The sequence below is a fragment of the Pseudorca crassidens genome, chromosome 13, assembly GCF_039906515.1.
Source record: "Pseudorca crassidens isolate mPseCra1 chromosome 13, mPseCra1.hap1, whole genome shotgun sequence".
In the NCBI taxonomy this organism is placed as follows: domain Eukaryota; kingdom Metazoa; phylum Chordata; class Mammalia; order Artiodactyla; family Delphinidae; genus Pseudorca; species Pseudorca crassidens.
In genome coordinates this window covers 54,297,797-54,323,187 of record NC_090308.1, presented here as the reverse complement: position 1 = coordinate 54,323,187, position 25,391 = coordinate 54,297,797, and positions in this window count along the sequence as shown.

The window sequence follows — 25,391 nt, the reverse complement described above, 5'->3', positions numbered from 1 at the left end:
TCCTTCTTTCACCACTGGCCATCTCCACATGTTCCAGAGCTCTTCAATTCTCACTTTCTAACACACTGGTATCATAAAAAAAGAATCTTAATGTTCCCTGCTTATCTTTCAAATGCTCTTTCAGAAGCTTGTGCCACTGATGTTAACCAAAATGCTAAGTTGGAGCACTTCTTTTAAAAAGACTGACTCGCGGATGACCACTTAAACACTGCTAAAAGAAAAGATAAAAGCAAGTTCATACTAGTATTATTCATGTAAAAGATAAAAGATTTTATGTGATACAGATATGGGATAGAGTTTTCACCGCTATATTTTATTCTGTGCTGAGATACTGAAGAGGGAGTAATAGTCCTTGATCCATTACTCAGTTAGAGTTCCCTGTATCTTTCCTGTGCTTCCTGACCCTCCCAGCACTACTACAGGATGGTGTTATGTCTTCCGCCAAAAAAACAACAACATATCTTTCCTTGGGTGTCCAGACCAGTGAAAGTAATCGTCAGCCAATTTTCATGAGTTACATTGTGTAAACTGATCATTCACATCTGCACGTGTGTCTCTTTCCTACACACATACATACACATACACGCTAACCATCATGAGTTAAATAGGAAATGTGACGCGCTTTTAAAGTAGCCCGGGTACAGTGAATATGTACACTTTATAACTCACCTTATCATTAACAACCTAGAAGTATATTTGCCCTTCTACGTCATTCTAAAGTAGGTGACAACCAGGAACGAACTGTAACTGAAGGTCAACCTATATGTTTAAATCAAAGGGAAGACACCATGGCATAATAAAACTGGTATCAGCTTTAGAGAGAAACATACGTGCGTACAAATCCTGGCTTCACAACCTATTATTTTTGTGAATCCAAGCAAAGTAAATTTCTTTACTCCCAGGGTTTCTGCGACACTCAAGGACAACAATATAAAAGGTTTGTTGGCTTGAACCGGAAGTGTTATAGGTAAACTTCTAATATTCATTTTTCTGTATTTAACATAGTTTGCATAATGCAAGTGTACTAACTTTTAGAGAGCTTACAAGTAAAATAAAGTATTTCAATATTAAGGTGTATGAAAAAGGCACAATGATTATGAGAGAGCAAGGAAGTTAATTAGTCCCACCACACCGATAATTTTTCAAAAAGATCCACATGATTAGCTCTTAACTAATGTCATAAACACTTACAGTGGTGTTTACATGATCAAATCATCTAACAAATACGTTTACCCAATAAAGATTAGTCAAATATATGTTTAGTACATTTTTAGGGAAAACAATCTGATATATAACTAAACAGAATGGACGATCAGGCAGCATAATAACTAATATAAGCTTATATTTATTGAAAGTTTACTCTCTATGACACATGTCCTAAAAGTTAATGCACTGAATGCTTGAGCCAAGCTTATCAGGAAGTATCATTCCCAAACTACAGATGGGGAAAAATCTAGGAAATCGTCAAACAAACAAACCTCAAAGCACATCAAGTTTAAGTAAGGTGCTTAAGGTGACTAAGACAGGGAGACAGAATCATTCAGTCACGCTAAAGTCGGTAGTGGAAGAATCTCCATGGAGGCCAGGTGGAGCTAGAGTCGCTCAGAGTTGTTTCATGGCCGTCACAGAGACAGCCTCCAACTCTAAAGCCTCAAATAAATAGTTGTGTGTGTGTATATATATTGTGTGTGTGTTTGTGTGTATATATATATAGATATAGATAGTTATTTATTTAGTTAGTTATTTTAGGAGTCACTTCCTGGTAAATGTCATAAATCATTAAGGGTGGCTAAAATTACCAGTAATTAAATCTGAAAGAGTTAAATTTATTATTTCTTTTACAGTGACTTAACATGAAAATACAGTGAAAGCTGTTTCAGACTACTTTCAGGTAAAGATGGTGAAATCTAGTCTGCCTGACTTGCCCCTCATCCCATCCCTATTTTCTGATTGAAAATCTAATAGGAATATAGAAACAAATGAAAAAGTTCAAAATGCCTTAAACTAGCAATGCTCTTCTGTGGATACAAGTGTACATGAATGGGTTATGAGGCAGGATCATGAATCTAGACATGATGAAAACTGTCAGTGATTTCTCCTCTCCCTGGCTAGACACCTTCACTCAGGGTGATGTTAGATATACTGCACAGAGGAGCCGCTCTGTGGGGTGATTAGAGCTGTTTCAAGATCCTCTTTCTAATTAGTTACCGTTTCATCTATGACAACTCCAGGATTTCATTTCTCAGTATTGCTACAGATAAAGAAGCCACATCAGACAGAAAAAATGCACACTGCACACTGAGAGGTGAGCTAAATAGTTAGGAAAGGCTGAAGAATGCAAAGGCATTAGGGACTGTGAACTTTCGGGGGTTTTGCACACCTTCTGTCCACAGAGCCAGCACAGCCCGCATCAAGTTTTCCAGAGACCCATTCACCCCAGCGTAATCAGAGAACCGAAGAGCAAGAAAGAAACACCGTCCTCAGCCTTGTCGATGCACTCTGTGCACATCAGTGGGCGTCAGCATAAGAGCTGAGAAAAGAGCTCAAAAGGATGCAGGAGAAGAGTGAGGGGCAGGAGGAGAACACAGCGGCACTGCTCCTGGGGAAGTCTAAGGCCTGGATTGACCTCCTCTCATTAAAAGATGAGAGAAGAGAGAAAAACATCATGGGGCCCGTGATAAAATTCTCAAAAACGAAAGAGGGAGATAATGTGCTGAAAATACAGAAGAACGCACTTTGCTGAAAGATTTAGAAATGAAAACAGTACTTTAGAAAGCACATGATACATTTTTTGCAATAAACATAAAAACAGGGCATAGAGTTTCAATAGTTTTTGGCTAACAGCCCATAACCTCTATTGAAAATTTTCAGTAAAAAATTAAACAACAGCATACAACATTAAAAACCATAACAGTAAGAGGTGTGGCCAGGTGTCAGAATAGGAAGACCCTGAGCTCGCCCCCTCCCATGAGCACACCAAAATTACAATTACTTACACAGCAACTATCTATGAGAATGACATGAAGACTAGCAAAAAATATCTTGCACAACCAAAGGTAAAAGAAGGAACCAAAAAGAGATAGGCAGAGACACAATTATAGTCAAGACCCACACTCCTGGGTAGGTGACCCACAAACAGGAGGATAATTACAACTGCAGAGGTTCTCTCAAAGGAGCAAGAACTCTGAGCCCCACATCAGGCTCCCCAGCCCGGGAAGAGGATGGTCCCACACCAAGAAGATGAGCCCCACAGAATGTCTGGCTTTGAAGGCCAGCAGGGTTTACTTATGGGAGAGCCAGATGGCTGTAGAAAACTGAGATCCCGCTCTCAAAGGGCTCACGCAAAATCTTACATGCTCCAGTCCCAGCCCAGAGGCAGTAATTTGAAAGAAGCCTGGGTCAGACCCACTTGCTGATTTTGTAGAGCCTCCTGGACAGGCAGGAGGAAACTGGGAATCCCCCTGAGGACATGGAACTGCAGCAACCATTCTGGGGAATTTGTTCTACCATGAGGACACTGGGGCTTGCAAGTACCATTTTGGGAATCCTCCCTCTAGCCTATCGGCACCTGGGGCTTACCCAACCACCAGCAAGCCACCACCAGCCCTGGCTCCCTCAGGCCAACGGCAGGCCACTGTGGGACATGGCCCCAGCCACTAGTGGGCTAGCACAAGCCCTGGGATCCCTTGGGACATGCAGCAGACCATGGTAGGACCCAACCTTGCCGACCAGTGGGGCTGCAACAGCCCTGAGAGCCCCTGGGCCATGCAGCATGCCATACCAGAACCTGGGCCTGCCCACCAGTGGGACAAGACCCAGGAGCCCTTGGGGCAGTCAACTAGCTGCACTGGGACCCAGCCCTGCCCACAAGATCAGACTGTGTCAGCCAGCCAGACCAGGGGCAAGCCCTGCCTACTAGCGTGCCCACATTAGTGAACCTACCATAACAGAAATCACGTGTGACCCATATGGGGGTGCTCCTAGAACATATACCTCTGGTGACCAGAGGGAAGTGTGCTGTTAAGCCTCCTTGGACATCACCTACACAAGGCTGTGTCCCACATTCTATAATACATACAAATAAGCCTAATACATAGAAATAAGCACAAAGATTTAGGCAAAATAATAAGACAAAGGAATATGTTCCAAATGAAGGAACAAGGCTGAGCCTCAGAAAAAGAACTAAGTGGAGATAAGAAATCTACGCAACAAAGAATTCAATGTCATGATCATAACGGTGCTCTGTTAACTTAGCAGAAGAATGGAAGAACACAGTGAGAAGTTGAACAAAGAATTAGATATTATAAAGAACCAAACAGAGCTGAAGAATACAATAACTGAGATCAAAAACATACTAGAAGGAATCAGCAGTAAATGAGATGATACAAAGGAACGGATCAGCAAACTGTAACACAGAGTAGTGGAAATCACTGAAGCTGAACTGAAGAAAGAAGAAGACTTTTTAAAAATGACGACAGTTTAAGAGACTTCTTGAACAACATCAAGTGTATTAAGATTCACATGATAAGTGCACCAGAATGAGAAGAGAAAGGAAAAGGGGGCAGGGAACTTATTTGAAGCAATAATAGCTGAAAACTTTCCTAACCTGGGGAAGGAAACAGATGTCCAGGTACAGGAAGCACAGAGGATCCAAAACAAGATCAACCCAAAGAGTTTGACACCCAAGATACACTGTAATTAAAATGGCAGAAATTAAAGATAGAGAATCTTAAAAGCAGCAAGAGAAAAGAAATGGGTTTCTCACAAGGGAACTCCCATAAGACTGTCAGCTGACTTTTCTGCAGAAACTCTACAGGCCACAAGGGAGTGGCATGAAAGTGATGAAAGGGAAAAAAACCACCCCAAAATATTCTACACAGGAAGGTTATCATTCAGAATTGAAAGAGAGATAAGAGAGTTTTACGGACAAGCAAAAGCTAAAAGAGTTTAGTACCACTAAATAGGCCTTACAAGAAATCTTAAAAGGACTTTCCTAAGTGGAAAAGAAAAGGCCACAACTAGAAACATGAAAATTATGAAAGGAAAAATCTCACTGGTAAAGGCAAACATAGAGTAAAGGTAGTGGATCAACCACTTGGGAAGCTGGCAGGAAGATGAAAAGACAAAAGTAGTAAGATCATCTATATCTACAAAAAGTAGTTAAGGGATACACAGAATAAAAGGGTGTAAAATATGACATCAAAAACCTAAAACATGAGGTGGTAAAAATGCAGGGCTGTGAGAATGTGTTCAAGCTTAAGAGATCACTTAAAATAGGTAGCTACACATATAGGTTATTATTTAGGAACCTCATGGTAACTGAACCCCCAAAACCTACAATAAAGAAACAAAAAATAAAGAGAAAGGAATTCAAACATAACACTAAAAACAGTCATCAAATCACAATGGAAGACAGTAAGAAAAGAGGAAAGGAATGGAGACAAAGTACAAAAACTACCAGAAAACACATGAAAAAATGTTCAACATCACTATCATGGAAATGCCATCAAAATCACAAGGAGATATCACTTCACACTTGTCAGAATGGCTATATCAAAAAGACAAATAAGCGTCAAGAATGTGGAGAAAAAGGAAACCTCACGCACTGTTGGCGGGAACGTAAATTGGCGCAACCTCTGGAAAACAGTATGGAGGTTCCTCAAAAAATTAAGAAAAACAACTGCCAGTGGGTCCAGCCATCTCTCTTCTGGGTGTTTACCTGCAGAAAACAGAACCACTAAACTTTGAAAAGATATATGCCCTCCAATGTTCATTGCAGCATGATTTACAATAGTCAAAATATGAAAGCACCTAAGTGTCCACTGATAGACAAGCAGATAAAATAGATGGAATATATGTGTACAATTGAATATTACTCAAACATAAAAAAAGAAAATCTTGCCATTTGAGACAACATGGATGAATCTAAAGGGTATTATGCTAAGTGAAATAAATCAGACAAAGACAAATACACGTGATCTCACTTATATGTGGAATCCAAAAAACAAAACAGAATAAAAGGAAAGACTCATAGATACAGAGTTGGCTGCCAGAGGGAGGGGGGGTGGGAAGTTGGGGGAAATAGATGAAGGGGATTAAGAGGAACAAAACCTCCAGTTATATAATAAGTAAGTCATGGGGATATAATATACAGCATAAGGAATATGGTCAATAATATTGTAATAACCTTGTTTGGGGACAGATGGTTCCTAGACTTAGCATGGTGATTATTTCATCATATACACAAATGTCAAATTATGTAGTACACCCAAAACTAACATACTAATGTACATCAACGACAGTTCAATAAAAAACGATAATAAAATTTAACAATGTAAAAAAAAGGAAAAATACTAACTGGCAAGTTATATATAGTTAGACTTACGAAGGATGAAATATGTAAGGCATTAACAATAATTATCAGAAAGATGGGGCTAAATGGACCAAAACAAGAAGCTTATTCAAATTTTAGTATAGGGTTTATTCCAGCTTTGCCTCATGATATGGAAACAGAAGAACAAGTTGCACAAGGCCCAAAGGTGGTACTTGTTTAGAAGTTGAAAATGAGAATATAAAGGAAACAAACAATTGGAAAACTAAAACAGTAATGGAAGAGAGCCATGTAAGATCATTGTATGAAACGGTTTCATTTCTGTCATTTAAAGTATTAATCAGCCCCATCTCGAACTGTACTTTCTAAGACATGATGGTGTCTGAACGCATGAGGAACTAATCCTTTTCTGTGGTACTTAAAAAGCAGTCTAGTAGATAGGAAACCAACCATTATAAAAATAAGAATGTACTAATTTTCAGAGAAGTTTTAAAATATGCTTTTAAAGAGCTCTTTATCAAGCTATCAATAAAATTTCCTTTTTTTAACTGTAATAGTACTTTTAATCAAAATGAAATGGAGAGCATAAAGCATAGTGGTTTTCCTACAATAGATTTACTTTTTAAAAAAAATTAGGCAATTCATTAGTCAGAAACCTCATTTATGAAACACAATATTAAAATATTCACCCAGGGCTTCCCTGGTGGCGCAGTGGTTGAGAGTCCGCCTGCTGATGCAGGGGACGCGGGTTCGTGCCCCGGTCCGGGAAGATGCCACATGCCGCGGAGCGGCTGGGCCCGTGAGCCATGGCCGCTGAGCCTGCGCGTCCGGAGCCTGTGCTCCGCGATGGAAGAGGCCACAACAGTGAGAGGCCCGAGTACCGCAAAAAAAAAAAAAAAAAAAAGAAGGATCACCGAGAGGGCCAACTCCCAGTTCCCAGTGTGTGGGCTGGTTAAATGCTGCCTGGAGACCATTCTATGCAGTGCCCCCCAACCCACACTTAATCTCAAGGCCGATAACTAGGTTAAATGGTCTTAAGAATGTCCATTTTGAAAGAAATATGCAGTCCAAAATGATCCTGCCTTGAAGCCAGGGATAAGGAATAAGGAAATGGGGACAGCGAGTTTTGTCACTTTTTCTAAAAAGTTCTTCTCTCTGCCCAACTTTCCCCTTAAAAAGTACTCTTTTCCTTATTTAAGACCCTGATGTTAAATCTCCACCTCCGTTTGCCCTGCCAACGAGTAAGGGAGAGTGCATGCTTGCCCAGAGCCGTCTCCATCAGTGCCCAAGTCAAAGTGATCGGAAAATATGTGTTAAAATAAAACCACCAATCACAGTGGTACTACCTCAAAGAAAAATCCACTACTTACATCATTTGTGCAGCAGATCGGCATTTGAGAGGCTATGCACTTATTCTACCATATAAACAAATAAAAAAGAAATGAAAACGAAGCATAGTATAGAATAATACATACTACATTTCTAATTGCTTTCCTGACGCCCATTTGTTTTTAAGGTGCTGAGTACACTGACAGGATAATAACTGAAGAGCATGACAAATGTTTGAAATGTATACGACTTCAGATCCACCGCTAGCATAAAATAATCACTTCGTGAGTCAGCCAGTGTTTCCAGTTCTAACTGAAACAACAGATTTGCAATAAGTGCTTCTCTTCCATTTGCCTTTTATTTTTATTAAAGCAGAAATAGCCACCAATTTTTTTTTTTGCACTAAGTAGGTATCATTTTCTAATTCAGTTCTTCAGTGTGAAGGTCATTCTGATAAAGCCAAACCTCTCAGACATGTCTTCTGTCTCAGAGGACATATGTTCCCTGTAGCATGAGGCAGAAGCTGCCTGTCACGCATCCTGGAAATGTCGCTCAGCCAGGAAGAGCCAAAGAGAGATGGAGCTGGGTAGCATGATGCCCCACCTGATCTGCCCTCACACCACTCAATCATGGGACTGATTTTTCTGTGCTGTAGCTTGGAGTCATAGGAAATTCCATCTCAACTGCCATTCAGACTGGTGAACGGCTGTGCCAGCATCCTTGTGATTCTCTAAGGCTGTGTGCACCCTCAGAAACAGTTGGAAGGGAGCTCTTCTCCCCTCCAAACCTCCACAGAGACTGTTGGTGTATAGTACCAAAAAGGCAGACTGTTTTGCCTTCTTAAGTTACAGGAGGATATTAAGGTCTACTCTTTTCCTTTCATTATGTTAGAAAGGAAGAGCTGTTATAGAAACTTTAAAAATATACTAAACAAGCTTTGAAGCCAATAGAGCAGATGGAATACATATTTTTAACAAGTAACTCCAACGTTCTTAAATGAAATCCAGAACTTTAATATGTAATAAAATTAAGTTGAATGGAAAATAAGCATAAATAAAAGGAAAAAAGAAGGAAGGAAATTAATAACTCCCAGGTAGAAAAAATAACTAAAGAAGAACACTTTCTTGTCACTGTCCAGTTCTGAAGCAAAATATTATGTGGCGTGAAACTTGGAAATGGGGAAGGGAGAGATGATTAAAGACAGCATTTCTCAACCACAAGCTGAGAAAAATAATTTACAAGGGAACTCAAAATCAGAAATGAGTGGGACGTTTTTTAAAAATTTGAAGGACTGAGTCTTACACATGCAGGGGGAATGCTTATCTCATGTATGGTCCTAAAATGGACTGTTGGAGATTAACTCTTTCAATGTTAGACGTATCACTGTTAAGACCCTGGGAATAAACAGAAACTGGAACCTGAAAAGCAGGAAATGCCTATACTCATAACCCATGCTTGAGTCCATAATGTTCTTAAGTCCTAAGGGCAGACCAGGCAATTATCAATTTCTGGGGAAAAGTCCCTTACCTGGAAGAGAGAAATGGAGAATGAGCAGGTAAGTAAAGAGAAGGAGTTAAAGGACTAAAGCACAATGATAAAGGGAGAAAGAGGGTAATGTGTAAATGAAAAATAGTCTTTTGTATTACATGGTCCAGGCTCTAAGAGACCATCTATATGCATGACACCCCCAGATCCGGTCAGTGAAGTCTTGAGCTCATTCATACACAATGCCTGTTAATTAGTTTGGGGAGGGAGTGCGCAGTGTCCAATTTATAAATCCTGATCCCTTCCCTCCTTCCACTACCAAAGTCCATATATTTATTTCTGGTTCCTGATAGTGGGGAATCTAGTAAGATATCTTAGAGAAGACGGCAGTTTTGCTCCTTCATTCATGCAACTATAACTTTTTACTGTCTATATATGTATACATACATAAATATGCATACACACATATACACACATTTTTTGTTTCTACTTGGAAAGGAGTGGGCTTTTTAGACAGAATGAGGGTATTGAGCAAAGGCAAAAAGGCAAGATGACAAGGCAGGTTAATGTAATTTCTTATTGAAATTTACAAGGGAAGGACAGCAGAGAATGCTAGGAATTTAGGTAATGGTTGAATTAAGGATTTTATGTGTTATGCTAAGGATTTTGCATTTTAGATTATAGAAAAATAAATTTGTAGAGACTTATAAAGTAAAATTCTAGGAGTCTCAGTCTTTTAAAGCCATGTTTTCTTATGTAAAAATAAATGTCTCATCCCCCTTAATGTCACTTCATTTATTTTAATAAATTGAATATTGTGACTTAGAAAAGAAATCAATACTAAATTAACTTTCCCAAAAGAATACAATTTTTTCCCACACAAACACACAGGAGTATGATATGCTTTACAGGAAGTCACTAATTTCCCCCAAGAAACTTACAGTTGACTGCAGAATGGACAACAAAGGGAAGGATAATTCTGGGGACAGACAAGGAGAAAATTGCACCAGGTTCTTTGGTTGCAAAAAGCAGAAACTAACTCTGACTACATTTTGAACACACATTCCTAAATGGATATATTTCTAGCAATGACAAAAGTCAACTGGCATCCATGTCACCTATTATATCAAAATAAGAACATCAAAAAAGTCATTCCATGTCCCAAATAAACCCCACAATACCTGCAATTTTAGTTCAAAACTATTAATTTTTACACTAAAAGTAACCATAGTTAACATTTATTGAGTGCTTATCATTTGCTAGGCATTGTTTTCAGCATTTAACAAGTACTCATTTAATACAATATTCTCATGAGGTGACTATATTAGTTTTCTCCATTTTATAAATAAAGACAGTGAATCAGAAAGAAGTTAAGAAATAGGTCCAATGTAATACAGCTAATTAGTGGTAAAGCTGGGATTCCAATGGTCAGTTTGGGTCAATGCCTGTGTTTTTTACCACTATACTTATTATTATTTTTTTTTTTTTTGCAGTACGCGGGCCTCTCACTGTTGTGGTCTCTCCCGTTGCGGAGCACAGGCTCCGGACACGCAGGCTCAGCGGCCATGGCTCACGGGCCTAGCTGCTCCACGGCATGTGGGATCTTCCCAGACCGGGGCACGAACCCGTGTCCCCTGCATCGGCAGGCAGACTCTCAACCACTGCGCCACCAGGGAAGCCCCCACTATACTTTTTAATATGTCTAAATATTCTATATTCATGATAAGTTTACTAATATTTTACAAATAATTACTGGTTCTCAATTATTCCTCTTAGATTCATATTGTCTTCCGCTCTAGTGTACATACCTTTAGGAAATATTTCAGAGGTTTTATCCATAATAAATGTGCAGAGTCCATCAACGTATAAACTTTCATATGTGAAAGTACTTCTATTTTTCCTACAGAGTGGATATAATTTAGTTAAGTATAGAATCCTAGATTCCAAATAGTCAGAAATTTTATATAATTTTCTATTACCTCCTTCAAGATAGTATTGTCAAATGTTTGAGGTTATGGTGATTCTTTTTCTTTTGTGGAGGATCTGATATTTCTTCTAAGGAATGTTTTTGGGTTTTCTCTATATTTTTAGTGTCTTGAAATTTCATTATGTACGTACACACATGTATGTGTTTTACTCTCATATTATTTTTCTGTTCCATTAGACAGATCTTACATATTCTATACCCATTCTCTAGGTCTCTTCCCTCTGTGCTTTGAAACATACTTCCTGCATTCCAGAAATATTCTTCAGCTTGACCATGCAGTCTCATGAATTCACTCCTCCTCTTATTCCTGTTTGATTTTTAGCTCACATTTTGAGCTCTTCTGTTTGATTTCTTTTTAAACCTTGTTGTCCAAGTGTTCATTTACATTATCTGTGTTGCAGCTTTATTTTTTGTTGGTATGATACAGTCTCATGTGTATTACAATACATACAGACAATCCTTTTTGTAAATTTTACCTTTTTTTTTTTTCTCCGTTAATTATGGTTCCCTCCGCTTTAAGTTTGGTGTTCAGTTTTCTGTGTGTCTTTAGTGGTACTGTATTTCTGCAAATACTTATTGATTCTGTGTTGCGTGTCTACCTTCGTATGTATTGTTATTGGTTGGTGGTTACTGTTCCTGTTATGTCTGAAGGCAGCATTGCTCCAGGCTATTTCCAGTTATCAAGGGTTCTGCCCTACCTCTGTGCCCAAGTTCTCAAACTTACTACTCACTTCTGGAGGAAGAAAATATAGCTGCCTCTGCCTGGGCCAGGACGTGGGTGTGGAAAGAATGCACAGCGTGGGAGCATTCCACCCCTCTGGCTGATCTGCTGAGGTCCTTCCACCCCCACCCTGCTGGTGGTGCTGGGCAGAGGTAGGTGTCCTGGAGGCCCCCAGCTCCTGTGCAGAAGACTATATAGTAAGAGTTAGCAACAGCACTATTCCACATTTTGGTCTATGGCTTCATTCTTTTGTTGTTTTTTTTTTGCGGTACACGGGCCTCTCAACCACTACGCCACCAGGGAAGCCTTGGCTTCATTCTTTTATCCAATTTCTACCGGCTCTCCACTTTTCAGGAATGCCCTAGATCTTAGATATTATAAGATATCCTAATATTGAACCTAAGTTATCCTAATTTTCTATTCTCTTAGACATAATTAAAGAACATTAATATTATTATATTGTAAATTACTGTTACCCCCAAAATGTCTGTGTAACAGTTTGCTACTTGGCATCACTTTGTGTAAAAGAAATGATGCAGAAAATATGTTTTGATAGTTTTCATGGATTCAATTCTGTACTTGGAGAATGTAAACCTATAATTATACATACTCTTTTTCCCCTACTTCTTGTAATAAAATGCAACAAGGTGTGAGAGGATGATAGGACCTGTAGCTGCTCTATCTTCAACATCGACAATATTGCTCAAAGATGAATAATGTCTTAAGGATTGATAATTCTTCAAAAGCCATGTGCCATGTCACTGGCTGCTTCTTTACCTCACCAAGAAAACTATGAGGGCCATAGTGGCAGCAGTATTTCCTATGTAAGAGTAAAGAAAATTATTCATTAAATATTAGATTCATATGGAAGGTCTACTGAAAGTTATCTAAACCCATTGCAAGAAATATCCTGAGCACTTATCTTTGGACCCTTTGACTCTGGTCAAGAATAGTCCTGACAGAGTAATTCATTATGAAAGAAAACCCACATAAGATGAATTATCAAAGTTAAAAAATGTAATTACCACTAGAATGAATATTATGCAACATTATAATAGAAAACAATAAATCATATATAAATATATGCATTTAAAGTTATAATGCAAAAGAAAAAAGGAAAAACAAAATAAATTAATGAAAACATTTTAAATAAAAAGAAGACTGACACTGCACTACTAAGCAAGGAGAACTTTTGAGAAGAATAACACAGGCTCCAACTTGACAAACACAAAGGTGCCTGTGAGCAGCTGGCTGGGTTCTCAAAGTCCAAAATGATCCTCATAAATATGAAGAAATGCCCCAATTATCACAATTATCAAAGCGTGTATTTTGGGTTTATCTGCCCTGGGGTTGTAACTGATGTCTGGCAGACAGGCACAGTAGATTATCATCTCTGTCAAATATTCCTTTCTCTGTATCTTGAATACTGCTCTGTGTATGTTGTATGCCATCTTCAGCATGGATGACATGTCTTGCCGTCTCCCTCCACTCTGTATGTTAAATATGGCACCAAGCCAATTGTATGTTTATCAAGTGGCATTAGAAACCAACTAAATATATTTTATATATATATATATATATATATATATATATATAGTTGGCCAAAAAGTTCCTTTGGGTTTTCCCATAACATGACAAACCCAAACGAATATTTTGGCCAGCCCAATATATATATATATACATATACATATATATATATATATATGTATATGTATATGTATATATATATGTATATGTAAAATATTCTTTGAATGAATAAAATGATTACAAGTTATGAATTACATTGATTTTTTATAAACACTATTTAACTTCAGTTATAATATTGGTCCACAGCAGGAAACTATATGAAAAGGAAAATAAATTGCCAAAATAAAACCATTACATTCCAGGCTTTTATAAAAATTCCAGGACTGTATTTATGTCAATATTCTGATTGTGACATTGTACTTTAATTGGGCAAAATGTTACCACTGGGGGAAACTGGGCAAAGTATACAAGGGAACTCTCTTTGTATTACTTCTTACAATCACATGTGAATCTCCAGTTACCTTAATTAAACGACTGAAAAAAATTTTACTTACAAATATAGTTAAGAAATAACTAAAGGGCTAATTTGGAATAAAATGGATTCTTTCATGCTCAAGGAACTGCTTTCATTCATTGTTTTATGCTCTGCATTTTCATATTTTCAGCGCTTATAGTCACTGCTCCTCTTCCTACCCACCTACCAAAAGTAAATAAAAAGCATTTAAAGTTTTTTTTCTTATAGAAATTGCTCAGGAAAAACCATTAACCAACCCCACTGCTCCCACAGATATTTAGAGCATATTAGTTAACTAAGGTCAGAATTTTCTCAGAAATTCCACTCTATATTTCATATTGCATGAAGTCATTTTTATTGATCAATAAATCAACTCCTGAGAATCAAAAATTGTTAAATAAATAAGGTAGAAATGTGGCATTTGGTACTTCATATATAAAATTGGAGAATAATATCAAAAATTATATGATTCTTAATTTGACTCAAATTTAATGATTAAAGGAAAAGACAGAAATTCTACCCTTACTTGAATTGGGTTTTACATTTTTAATTTCAAAAAATTCTGTTACTAGCAGATCCTCATTTAATACTATTGTACATATTAGTGCCATGAATAGATATCAATTTTTCAAAGTGGGTGTAAACAGTTGATTTGACCTGTTATTCACATTATTTTGCATTTATTATTTCAGGTGCAACATCAAAACAGAAAATTGGGTTATTTTCCACATTATTTCAAATCACCAGCAATAATCATGCATATTTTTGAGAGTTTTACTGCTCCATTTTATAGTGAAATATGAAGAATATATAATTTTTGTTAGATTTAAACTCTTTTTCGCTCATTTGATTAACGAAATTGACTGGATATAGCCCATTCAACGCTCCATTTCCTTTTGTAAAACTTCAAACATAAACTCACAAGATCGGTCACTCTAAAGACTAGAGCAGAATTAAATGTGACATACAAAACATTACATCATTTTCCTTTTATCATTTTAAAGAGATCACACTGGTTTGAGCCAATTTTAGATTTCAGATGAACTGTAATCATATCATTTCACCCTCACCTGGGGAAGTAAAAAGTTAAACTTTATGCATTAGGCAGTAACCTTAAGTTAAGTTTATGGAATGATCTCTTTTAATTCACTGGCAATATAATAGTTATATCACTTCAGAAGAGATTAGAATTTCAAGACAAGATCCACAGAGAATTTTAACTTCCCTAACCAGTTTTCTGATATTTTTTACCAGATTACTATCAATTCCTTATACAATATAGGAGAGTTATATTAATTAGACATCTTAAGGCTTGAAAGCAAGAGAAAACTTGAATATATCATTTGGTAGCCTAACCACGCTTTTTACATTTAAGCTAAATATGTGATTTTAAACTATTAATTATTAAAGAAATACTTTTGTATGTATTATATTTGTTTCAGGCACTGTTCTAGACAAATGGTAAATACAGTAATAAAAAAAAAAATCTCCAGTTTCAAAGATCTCTATTCTAGCAGGGTTACATGGAGCTATTAGGAAATTATGATTGATTACAGGAAGTATGACAATCAGAGTATTTATTTGGAGATAAGCTCACAATGAAGGGAGACAATATCCAGTCCAGCATTGGAAGCTAAAGAAAGTTCCCTAAAGAAAGTAATATCGAAATGGAAACCAGAAATACTGTAATTTCTGCTAATGGTTTGTACTTTATCTTGAGGACTAATGATATTCATTGACTACATTTAAACAGGGCAATGTTAAAAATAAGATTTATACTTCTTAAAAATTCCTCAAGCCGAAATATAGGCAATGGACCAGTGTCAGGGCAGTTAACAAGAAATTCAAGGAATCTGTACAGTGTTTATAAAGCCACAACCCAGTGACTCACTCCTGTAGCATTGCTAGGGCAAACATATCACAGTTTGGATTTGGAATGGACAGACTCTCCTTACCAGGTAGACTCATAATAGCTAAGAATCAACCTAGTTAATAAAAGAGTGGCATTTTGACTTAAATTTGTCTCATTCTTTGTAACAGAACATCCTCAGTGAGCACACAGAAATTCTGAGAGATGAAAGGAAAGCATGCGTATATCTTCTTAGTTTAATACTATATTAGTGCAAACAAACTCTCACCACGATTCTGAAATTTTAATAAGATTCGCTTGCTATGGTTCAGGCTTGGTCCCTGTGATGGTTCAGGCTTGGTCTCTGTGATGGTCCCACACTTATAAATCACTCTCTGGCTCAGTTTACAGATGATCATTTCTTTCTTGCCCTGTTTATTTTAATCAGACTTCAAATAGAAGCCTCAACAAAATTTCATAAATATGATTTTTTTAAAAAAAGCTTAATCTAGCACATCCCCACCTCTTTGTAGAAGAACTAAATCTCTGTAAGTGGGCCAGACATTTATTTCAAATCTTCTCTCATAATTTTCATGTTGTGAACCCTGCTTTGGGTTAAATAATCCTTTTAATTTTGACATCTATATTAATCAGATTGGTAACAAAAATCTAATTTGAATTACCTTAAGGAAAAGGAGAACACATCAACTCAGAAAATCAAACCATAGCATGATATTACCACAGGGACAACAGGGACCAAGAATTCAAACACCAACAGAACTCAGTTTCTACATATTTCACCCAGTCTCTGAATATTTGCTTGAATTGTTCAGACTAGTTTCTTCTGTAGGACTGGAATCATGGCTCCTATAATCCTACATTTCACGTTCCATAGCTTTGACCACCAAGCCCGGTCAGTCTCTTATCCAGACTCCTAAAGATGGGCTGAGACTGGCTCACCCCTAAGGCCAAACAGACTCAAGCCAGTTCTGCTGGGTTGTATGATGAGAAGTCACCATAGAATCACAGAGTTGGCCAGAAATAAGCCCATGCATATATGGGAAATTAATTTATAACAAAGGAGCCAAGAATATACAATGGAGAACCAAGAATAAACAACAGTCTCCTCAATAAATGGTGTTGGGAAAACTGGACAGAAATAAGCAAAAGAATGAAACTAGACAACTGTCTTATAACATACACAAAAACTAACTTAAAAATGGATTTAAGACTTGAATGTAAGACCTGAAACCATAAAACTCCTAGAAAAAAACATGTGCAATAAGCTCCTTGTTAGGCCTTGGTGATGATTTTTCAGATTTGGCACCAAAAGCAAAGGCAACAAAAGAAAAAATAAACACGTGGGACTATATCAAGTTAAAAAGCTCCAGCACAGTAGAGGAAACCATCAACAAAATGAAAAGGCAATCTACTGAATGGGAGAAAATATTTGCAAACTGTACATCTGATAGGGGTTAATATCCAAAAATATATTTAAAAACTCACACAACTCAATAGCAAAACACCAAACAATCTGATTAAAAGAATCTGAATAGACATTTTTCCAAAGAGGACATGCAGACAGCCAATGGGTACATGAAAAGGTACTCAACGTCACTAATCATTAAGGAAATGCAAACAAAAACCACAATGAGATATCACTTCACAACTGTTGGAATAGCTATTCTCAAAATGGCAAAAGACAGCAAGCATTGGCAAGGATGTAGAGAAAAGGAAATCCTTGTGCATTGTCTGGAATATACATTGGTGCAGCCACTATGGAAAACAGCATGGATCCAACTCAAAAAAATAATAATACAACTACCATATGACCCAGCAATTCCACCTCTGCATACTCATACAAAGAAAACAAAAACAGTAACTTGAAAAGATATATGCACCTCCATGTTTATGGCAGCACTAGTTATAATAGATAAGATATGGAAACAATGTAAGTGTCTTTTGACAGGTAAGTGGATAAATAAAATGTGATATATATTTATATTTATAATGGAATATTATTCAGCCATAAAAACAAGGAAATCTTGCCATTTGTAACAACAAGAATGGATCTTGAGGGCATTATGCTAAGTGAAATAAATCTGAAAAAGAAAGACAAATAACCTACATATGACTCACTTACCTGTGTAAACTAAAAAACAAATAGTACCAAGCTCGTGGATACAGAGATCAGATTGATGGTTGCCAGAGGCTGGGGGTGGAGGCGTATGGGTGGGCGAAATGGGTGAAGGGGGTAAAAAGGTACAAAATTCCAGTTATAAAATAAATAAGTCATGGGGATGTGATGTCCATGGCAACTACAGTTAATAATACTGTACTGGGCTTCCCTGATGGCGCGGTGGTTGAGAGTCCGCCTGCCGATGCAGGCGACACGCGTGATTCGTGCCCCGATCCGGGAAGATCCCACATGCCGCGGAGCCGCTAGACTAGGCCCGTGAGCCATGGCCGCTGAGCCTGCGCGTCCGGAGCCTGTGCTCCGCAACGGGAGAGGCCACAGCAGTGAGAGGCCCGCGTACCGCAATAATAATAATAATAATAATAATACTGTACTGAATATATTTGAAAGTCGCTAACAGAGTAGATCTTAAAAGTTTTCATCACAAGAAGAAAAAGAATATTTACAAGGCAGCTGAATATTTGGATGTGAAGCCATGTCTCTTGGTGGAGTGTATTACTTAAAATGGTGCATCTGAGTAAAAAATATTCACTTTTAGTTATCAAATTTCAAACTAAACATTGGAAAAGTTAGCATTCACTTCCTATAATTACTCTTGTCTAGGCAGATTACTCAGAATCTGAAATCTCTCTGTAGCTAGAGATTTTAGGTTACTCATCTGACAGCCAAAATTTACTTCACATTTTCTGTTAATCCAAAATCATTATAACATACCATTAAGCTCTTCATTCCCAAGCTTAACTTTCAAGATAAAACTAAAATTCAGAAGTAGCTATACCAAACCACAAATCTGAATGCTGTACACAAGAGCAATTGTCAGCCTTTCTCTTGCACATCTTGGGGACGTTCACTGTGGCGCATGTCTGTTAATGAAACATGATATATTGTAACTTTACATATACTACAATCTATTAAAGTCCTGGAGACCATTCTTATTAGATCCTAAAATAGACATAGGTAGAAGTACCTGTGGGTACAGATCACAGAGTGCTGAATGGCAGGGTTAATTTATACATTTTTTCTATCCCATACAAGTTACCCAGGAACAAGGTTGAAGAGGTCAATTACCAGGTGAGGTAGGAGTACTACATTTATTTTTGGTTTCAGTGGAGAGACTCACCTAAGTTACATCAAGTAATGGAACTCGGATATAAGGTTACAAACAGGCATAGAAGTCTGACAACTAGATAACCTTGTAATCCTCCAGCAACAGCAGTCTGATGAAATTCACTCTAGAACTCAGTCTTTATACATCTCAGCTATTTTGGAATGTGTGCTTTTCTTTTTTCTGCTATCTCATTTATAACACTACCACCTTGTTTCTCTAGTTCAGCTTTATGGGAGAGGAGGTCTGATGCTCCAGTGAATCCACATCATTCCGCTGTAGGCAGTGTCTTGAAAGACCACCTTGTAAGGTACTCTCCAATCGATAGGCTACCTGGGGGCATGTGCCAACCCTTGAACCCAAAATTAGGAATCAGCAGTATGTGATTAGTTATGTGGAAGAAATCCTTTAAAGAGGACTCTAGGTGGGAACTGTTAGAAAAAGAGCATGCGAATGTGGCAGGTATTCTGTCCAGTACACACTGGGGAGATGTCCAATTAGGAAAGATAATATGGTGAAAATAGAAAAGAGTTGACAGCCAGAGCAGCCAATAAATCAGCATGTCACACTAAAGGAGCTGTAGTAGGGTAGAATAGATAGGAATTTTAAAACTCAAAGGTCAACTGAAAGGGAAACAAAGTACAGTTGGCAATAAGTACCACAGGTAGAAATGACTAATTGGTATGACTCTCCCAGCACTGGGTTCCATCTGCTTACTTTTCTTATCTCTATATTATGGGCTCTTTAATGTATTCAGTGCAGAAAGTTCCAAAACACCTGATTCCAAATTTGTTTAGCCACTCATCTATGGAGTGTAAACGAGACAGTGTGATTCCAGCAACTGCCACTTCCAAGGCTCTTGGACCTCAGTTATATTTCAATGCACAGAAGGTAACTGGCTCCAACTAAAGTTTTAGTGTAGGATGTGCTCCCAACTTTTAACTGTGTTTACTCTGGGAGTATGGGTCGGTGTTAGGGGGATTGTCTGGGTAGGGAAGGAGACGATATCTTTTTACTATTTATATATTCATTCAACAGTGGGATTACTTATGATTTTTGAGGTTTTTGTAAGTAAAATTGCTTTAAAAACAAGAATTTAAGTAGTAACCGTTCTGGATGTGGGTGTAATTTCTGAGTGTATATTTATATACAAGACGTTTTATATGTAGGAATTATATCACTTTGATGATAGATAGTATGGCTGAGTATGGAAGGCTTCTCCCTTCCAACGCTGTAATCCTAGCCTTGCTATGAATAAAAAGCTCGGAGATAGGCACCGGAAGTATATTACAAATGAACGATGGGAATGGAAGGAAAAAACATGAAGTTCATTTGAATACAAATATGCTTTACAAAGACCTTTATAATGAATTATAAATAAACAGTTAATACTAGTAAAATGAGGTACTTACATTTTCACATTTTATATGCTTTAATTCTCTTATAATCAAAAAATATGGCTGCAAATTATAGTTCTTACTGGAGCTTGAGGAAATACATATTTGGTTAATTTCATGCTATTTCAGTGATCTAATTACAAATCAGGCAAATACAAGTATGTATATTGTAAACTGACTTTGAACAGGGGCTCTGCAGATGGCTACCTACAACCATAGTGAAATTCTACAGTGTTTTACTTGAATAATTGTTTTGGATAAGATCAGTCTTCTTTTCTATTTCCATTTCGTTAAAATGTGGTGTTGAATGTTGGATCACACCAAAATTTAAAACTGTGGAGGAAATTACATTTTATAAAGTCAAAGAAAGGCTATAACCAAAAATATTTTTCTTTATAGCTGAAACAAAATTTTAAAAATTAAAAGATAATTGCTGTGTTCTTAAGAAAAATGCATTCATTGCTGTCTCCAAATAGCAAGTTATTTATGGAATAGATTTTTGTTATTAACATTTATAGTAACTGATAAAAGATTCTTTTAGTTTATAAATACCATATAAAGAATTTGTGAAAAATACTATATTTAATTAAGTATTCATGAAGAGCTGTTCTTACATATTATTTAGATCTTATATATAATCTCATATATATATAATACACGTGATAATTGAAAGCTGGATGTTTACAAAACCATATAAAAGAGCACAGCAAAGTGAAGAGACAAAAGGGTGAATCACCACTTCAGTCCAGTGGTTCCAAGACTTAAAAGAATGATAATAAGCTTCTCGTTTTGAACACTAGAGATGACATGGGGATGGGGGGAAGGAAGGAAATTTGGCTCTGTTTTCCTCCCACAAAATACAAAAAAATGAAATCAAACCAAACAAACAAGTAAAAAACCGAAACAAAACTGTAGCCTCTGATTAGGATAAGATGTGAATTCTTGACCAAAGACAACCCAGGCTAAAGAACAGTAAACCTTCCCAAATGCCTTATAAAACAATTAACTCAAATACAATTCAGATCACTTAGCAGGCATAATTTATCTCTAGGTAGTAAAAAATTGTCAGGGACCTTCAAAATGCAGAGGAGTAACACGTGGAGATCACCTTCCTCCCCACAAATACATCAGAAATACATCTACATGTGGAACAACTGCTACAGAACACCTACTGAATGCTGGCAGAAGACCTCAGATTTCCCAAAAGGCAAGACACTCGCCATGTAGGGTAAAAGAAAAAAGGAAAAACAGAGACAAAAGAATAGGGATGGGACCTGCACCTCTGGGAGGGAGCTGTGAAGGAGGAAAGGTTTCCACACACTAGGAAGCCCCTTCACTGGTGGAGACGGGGGTTGGGACCGGGGAAGTTTCGGAGCCACGGAGGACAGCGCAGCAACAGGGGTGCAGAGGTCAAAGTGGAGAGATTCCTGCACAGAGGATCGGTGCTGACCAGCACTCACCAGCCCGAGAGGTTTGTATGCTCACCCGCCAGGGTGGGTGGGGCTGGGAGCTGAGGCTCGTGCTTCGGAGGTCAGACCTCAGGGAGAGGACTGGGGTTGGCTGCGTGAACACAGCCTGAAGGGGGCTAGTGCGCCACAGCTACCTGGAAGGGAGTCAGGAGAAAAGTCAGAATTTGCCTAAGAAGCAAGAGACCATTGATTCGGAGTGCACAAGCAGAGGGGATTAACAGCACCACCTAAATGAGCGCCAGAGGCGGTCACGAGTCGTGGCTATCGGCGCAGACACCAGAGACGGGCATGCAAAGCTAAGGCTGCTACTGCAGACAACAAGAAGCCTGTGTGCAAGCACAGGTCACTATCCACAACCCCCCTCCCAGGAGCCTGTGCAGCCCGTCACTGCCAGGGTCCTGTGATCCAGGGACAATTCCCCGGGAGAACGCACGGCACACCTCAGGCTGGTGCAACATCACACCAGCCTCTGCCACCACAGGCTCACCCCACATTCTGTACCCCTCCCTCCCCCCAACCTGGGTAAGCCAGAGGCCCCTAGTCAGCTGCTACTTGAACCCCGTCCTGTCTGAGCAAAGAACAGACGCCCTCCGGCGACCTACACACAGAGGCGGGGCCAAATCCAAAGCTGAACGCCAGGAGCTGTGCGAACAAAGAAGAGAAAGGGAAATCTCTCCCAGCAGCCTCAGGAGCAGCGGATTAAATCTACACAATCAACTTGATGTACCCTGCATCTGTGGAATACATGAATAGACAACGAATCATCCCAAAACTGAGGCAGTGGACTTTGGGAGAACCTGTAGACTTGGGGTTTGCTTTCTTCATCTAATTTCTTTCTGGTTTCATGTTTATCTTAGTTTAGTATTTAGAGCTTATTATCACTGGTAGATTTGTTTATTGATTTGGTTGCTCTCTTCCTTCTATATATACTTTTTTTTTACCATTTTCTCTTTTTGTGACTGTGTATGTGTATGTGTATGTGTATGCTTCTTTCTATGACTGTGTCCATGTAGATTTGCTTTTAAAATGTGTCCAAGGATTCTCTTTGTCCAATTTTTTTTTTGGTATAGTTTTAATCACTTGTTATCATTGGTGTCTTTTGGTTTGGTTGCTAGCTTCTTTCATTCTTTTATTACTATTTTATTTTTAATAATTTTTTATGTTTTTATTTTAATAACTTCATTTTATTTATTTACTTTTTTTTTCTTTCTTTCTTTCTTTTTTCTCTCTTTTCCTCGGAGCTGTGTGGCTGGCACAGTCTTGATGCTCCAGCCAAGTGTCAGGCCTGAGCCTCTGAGGTGGGAGAGCCGAGATCAAGATGTTGGTCCACCAGACACTTTCCAGCTCCACATAATATCAAACAGTGAAAGTTCTCCCAGAGATCTCCATCTCAATGCTAAGACCCAGCTCCATTCAATGACCAGCAAGCTTCAGTGCTGGACACCCTATGCCAAACAACTAGCAAGACAGGAAACAACTCCACCCATTAGCAGAAAGGCTGCCTAAAATCATAATAAGGTCACAGACACCACAAAACACACCACCAGACGTGGTCCTGCCCACCAGAAAGGCAAGATCCAGCCCCATCCACCAGAACACAGGCACCAGTACCCTCCATAAGGAAGCATACACAAATGACTGAACCAACCTTACCCACTGGGAGCACACACCAAAAACAATGGGAACTATGAACCTGCAGCCTGCAAAAAGAAGAACCCAAACACAGTAAGTGAAGCAAAATGAGAAGACAGAGAAATACACACCAGATGAAAGAGCAAGGTAAAAACCCACCAGCCCAAACAAATCAAGAGGAAATAGGCAGTCTACCTGAAAAAGAATTCAGAGTAATGACAGCAAAGATGATCCAAAATCTTGGAAACAGAATGGAGAAAATAGAAGAAATGTTTAACAAGACCTAGAAGAACTAAAGAGCACACAAACAATGATGAACAAGACAATAAATGAAATTAAAAATTCTCTAGAAGGAATCAACAGCAGAATAATAGACGCAGAAGAAAGGATAAGTGACCTGGAAGATAAAACAGTGGAAATAACTACCGCAGAACAGAAAAAAGAAAAAAGAATGAAAAGAATTGAGGACAGTCTCAGAGACAACTGGCACAACATTAAATGCACCAACATTCAAATTACAGGGGTCCCAGAAGAAGAAGAGAAAAAGAAAGGGACTGAGAAAATATTTGATGAGATTATAGTTGAAAACTTCCCTAACATGGGAAAGGAAATAATCAATCAAGTCCAGGAAGTGCAGAGAGTCCCATACAGGATAAATACAAGGAGAAACATGCCAAGACACATATCAATCAAACTATCAAAAATTAAGTACAAAGAAAAAATATTAAAAGTAGCAAGGGACAAGCAACAAATAACATACAAGGGAATCCTCACAAGGTTAACAGCTGATCTTTCAGCAGAAACTCTGCAAGCCAGAAGACAGTGACAGGACATATTTAAAGTGATAAAAAGGGAAAACCAACAATCAAGATTACTCTACCCAGCAAGGATCTCAGCTAGATTTGACAGAGAAATTAAAACCTCCACAGACAAGCAAAAGCTAAGAGAATTCAGTACCACCAAACCAGCTTTACAACAAATGCTAAAGGAACTTCTCTAGGCAGGAAACACAAGTGAAGGAAAACACCTACAACAACAAACACATAACAATTAAGAAAATGGTAATAGGAACACACATATCAATAACTACCTTAAAAGTAAGTGGAATAAATGCTCCAACCAAAAGACACAGACTGGCTGAATGGATATAAAAACAAGACCCATATATATGCTGTCTACAAGAGACCCACTTCAGACCTAGGGACACATACAGATTGAAAGTGATGGGATACAGATTGAAAGTGATGGGGAAAAGATATTCCATGCAAATGGAAATCAAAAGAAAGCGGGAGTAGCGATTCTCATTATCAGACAAAATAGACTGTAAAATAAAGACTATTACAAGACACAAAGAAGGACACTACATAATGATCAAGGGATCAATCCAAGAAGATATAACAATTGTAAATATTTATGCACCCAACATAGGAGCACCTCAACACATAAGGCAAATGCTAACAGCCATAAAAGGGGAAATTGACTGTAACACAATCATGGTAGGGGACTTTAACACCCCACTTTCACCAATGGACGTATCATCCAAACTAAAAATAAATAAGGAAACACAAGCTTTAAACGATACATTAAACAAGATGGATTTAATTAATATTTATAGGACATTCCATCCAAATACAACAGAACACACTTCCTTCTCAAGTGCTCATGGAATATTCTCCAGGATAGATCATATCTTGGGTCACAAATCAAGCCTTGGTAAATTTACGAAAATTGAAATTGTATCAAGTATCTTTTCCGACCACAATGCTATGAGACTGGATATCAATTACTGGAAAAAATCTTAAAAAATAAAAACACATGGAGGCTAAACAAAACACTATCAAATAACCA